At 48.4% G+C, this 3727-nt stretch overlaps 1 protein-coding gene across 1 annotated transcript in view; it reads left to right on the top strand.

Moving 5' to 3' along the window:
• THUMPD2 (THUMP domain containing 2) overlaps window positions 1-3727 on the top strand; it is a 44361-nt gene that overhangs the window by 38438 nt on the left and 2196 nt on the right. The gene's annotated exons all lie outside the window — the stretch shown is intronic.

Genomic DNA, 3727 nt, shown 5'->3' with positions numbered 1-3727 from the left:
GAAGGCACAGGACCAGGCAGCGTTTCGATCCGTTGTGATTGGGGTGCCCGTGGACCTGAGCCAAGTCCATGGCACTTAATGGCATCAAACGTGTCTTGCTGTCAACAGACTGACAAAAATTCCTTTCTATTGTTTGATATCATTTCCCCCACTTACTAGTCAAAGTGTTTTTGTTTGTTTACTTTTCAAGGAAATAATAGCTGCTGTTGAGTTGATTCTGACTCATGACATCCTCATATGTCAGAGAACTGCTCATAGATAAGGGAGTATATGTGTTTCATTTTATATGCATTAAGGATTATCCTTAATGTATTGTAACTTGCTCCCCACCACACACGCCTTGAAACATGGTTATGAATCTCCTTTTTGATCAACTGTTCTAACATACCTGATGATTTTCTGTGTTTGCCCGAGTATTAGGTTGTATTTGTGTGCTGCTGTTTTGTTACTTTACAGATGAATGTTCAAGGACTTTCTGATTCTTTATTTTAATAAAATTCAGTGTTGTGAAAATGAAAATGGTAAGACATCACAAGCAATCCTGTATTTGCACTGGAGAGTGAGCAGGGTGGGAATTGGAGAGTAACATTGGCCCCAAGCTGATCCCTGTGAGGTGGTGGTCAGACATACCTCCCATCCCCAACCTTTTTTAACCAGTTCTGACACAAGCCATCCATCTATCCACAGCATGCCTCACATCTCTGCTGCATCCAATAATTTATTTCATTGCCTACATGCCCGCACAAACCATACTCACGATGATGGTATTTATTAGGGAAGTAACAGGGCCAGCTTGTAAGTAACAGGAGCAACTCAGGATGCACCAGGGCAGCTTCTTCACCACCATGCCCACAGGCAGGCCTCTCTTTGAGCCCTTGGCCCTCAGCTCTCACCTCTTGCTCTGGGCCTGTTCAGACAATTCTCCCAAAGCCCTTCAGCTCTGCGCGGAGGCCCACACTCCTTCAGGAAGCCTCCTGCCCAGGATGCGCTGCTCTCTTTGACCTTGGACTTGGAGCTTCACCTGGCGGCCCTAGCCCCTGCTCTCTTGAGGGTTACAGCTTTCTGTCACCTTGATCTAGCAGCTCGTAGAACGCTCGTGGGGATTACTACTCCGTGTTGTCATCCTGCCAGGCTGAAAGAGTGCCCACCCAGAGATTGGAGAGGGGCCTTCCTACCAGGAAAAAGAACAGTGGGTGGAGCCTGTCCCTCTCCAACCTCCACGTGGTCCCACCCCTGTAAGGTTCCATGCAACGTTTCCTTTAGCGAAACTGTGCAATCCCCCATGGGGGCCACTCCTCTTGAGACATTTTATGAAAGGCACAGCACTGTGTTTAAAAGTTCACTGCCATTGGGTCACTTAAGATTTATAACCACCCTACAGGACAAAGTAGGATTTCTCCTCTGTGTTTCTGAGACTCTTAACATTTTTCAAGAGTACGAAGCCTCATCTGTCTCCTGTGGAGCAGTTGCTGGTTTCGAACTGCTGATCTTGTGGTTATTAGACCGGTGTGTAACCCACCACACCACCAGCAATTCACTGCATTGCAAATGTGGTCACCATCCTTGCACAAACAGCTTTTCAAACTTACTATATGACCAAGTTACTTAACACTATACTGCCTCAGCTTCTTCATCCGTTTAATGTCAGGGAGAAGTGCTAATAGGTTCAAAAGATGTGTGACATGGAGGGTTTAAAATAGTGTCTGGCATATAATCAGTGCTCGGTAAATCGTAGCTACTGTCATCATTATTGTCATTATTATTCTCTTACTATTACTATTGTTCTCTCTTAAAATGACTTCCAAGAAGTGAGATTTCTGAGTCAAAGGCCCTGCACATTTTATATTATTTTTATTGCCACACTACTTGCCCAGCCCCAAGATCATGCCACTGTCTGTGTTTAAAAGTACTCATTATCCCATAACCTCACCATCCTAAGCTTCCTTCTCTCATGTTGCTTACTTCACTTGGTGAAACGAAGTCTCTCGTTCCTTATGTCAGCATCTTCCGTCTGAATGGCAAATGGCCCCCCTGCCCTGGTCCTGCTGTCTCCTCTCTCATGGAAAGATGTTTCCCTCGTCTAGCCCAGGGCTCACCATCTCGGGTCCTGACTTTTCCAGCATCTCATTTGCCCACGTCTCCTTTATCTCAGCCTTTTCATGTTTCCCGGGCTCTGCAGGATAATCAGTCATCCCTCCCTTGTCAGATGCAGGTCTCGCATTTCTCAAGCGCTGTACGAGGCGCTGGGGATACAGAAGTGACGACGCCAGGGACCCCGGTGGTGCAGTGGTTATGCATTGGGCTGAGACTCGGCTGGTCGGCAGTTTGAACCCACCAGCCGAGACTGGGCTTTCTTTCTACTCCCATTACAGGCTCAGAAACCCACAGGGGTTGCTGTAAATCAGCATTGACTCAATGGCAGGGAGCGAGACAGGCAAATCCCTGGAAAGATAGGTCATTAGTAATCCAATAAACTGGATCCTTCCAAATCAGAATTGGAGCTGAGAGAAATGAAACGGGGTGGTGTGCTAGAGAGTGACCAAGAGGTCATCAGAAAAGGCCTCTCCAAATAGGGGCTCCTTGACCTCAGAGACTTGGGTGACGAGAAGGCACCAGGGAATGCGTCGCAGCACAAAGTGAGCAGCAAGACCAGGCGCCCTGACGGAAGAAACACTTGGTAGATTTGCAGCAGCAGAAAGGTTGGTCGGTGTGTCCGGAGAAAGTCGAAGCAAGGAGGCGATGAAGTTCGGAAGGTCGAGAACACTCAGATCACGGAGGGGCCGAGTATGCCTAGCGAGCAGGTTAGGGTTCACTTCAAGTTCAGTGAAAGCACTGAAGTGTTAGCAGCCATGTACACGGTGGGCTCGTTCTCGAAACTGAGGAAGAAGCGTGAAAAACAACAAGAATGGAAACGAGACCTGGTCAGGGGATTGTGACAATGACCCGGGCAAAATATGGACATGGGAAAGGAGCAGATTAATTGATGAGCTAGTGTGAAGGGAGAACGAGCTAAATTTGTGAATGGACTACGAGAAGGGACGCGTCTGCCTTCTCTCTTGGGCGCAGGAGGGCTCCCCGTCACTCCGGATGCTCCAGCCTCGCCCAGTTTCCTTGCGTACCCACGGAACTTTGTGGAAGAGTGGGCTACACTTGGCTCCTGATTTCTGCTTCCAGTCCGCCAGTGTCTTTTCCTCACTGCACCAGCGAACATGCCTGCCCTCAACTGAGATCACTGTCCCCGGGTCACTTGTTTTAAATCGTCTATTTGTATTGTTGTTGGCAATAGACACAGCCAAGCCCACACCAATTCAGTTGACAGTGATGACATTCTTCACCTGTTCTTCTCAGCTGCCCACCCCCAGGTGTCCGTCCACCTTCATCACGCATCGTTCCGCTCTCTGTGAGACCTAGAGCTTTCTGCCCTGGTGAAACCATTCCCTTCCTGAAGCACCACTGCTTTCACTTCCAAGACACCCCTAGTGCCCAGATGATCTTTGGGGATATATATATATTGTCCTCCTCTACCCTCCCATAAATGTTTCTATGGTTTTGTTGTTTTGGCCTTTTCCCCTTCTCATTCTGGCTGATGATCTCATGGTGGTGTCTCCCATTTCCTATTGAAAACTCTTGGTCTCCCTCTGGCCTTTCTCACTACCTCCAGGCTGTCTCCAGCTGTCTTCCAGTCCCCCACCCTATTCCTAGCGGAACCCCCTCCGTTTCCTCCCTC

Source organism: Echinops telfairi, unplaced genomic scaffold (genome assembly GCF_000313985.2).
Source record: "Echinops telfairi isolate 266 unplaced genomic scaffold, ASM31398v2 ScPeMD7_10;HRSCAF=50, whole genome shotgun sequence".
Lineage (NCBI taxonomy): Eukaryota > Metazoa > Chordata > Mammalia > Afrosoricida > Tenrecidae > Echinops > Echinops telfairi.
The sequence above is the reverse complement of the archived record's forward strand: the minus strand, read 5'-3'. Positions and strand labels throughout refer to the sequence as shown.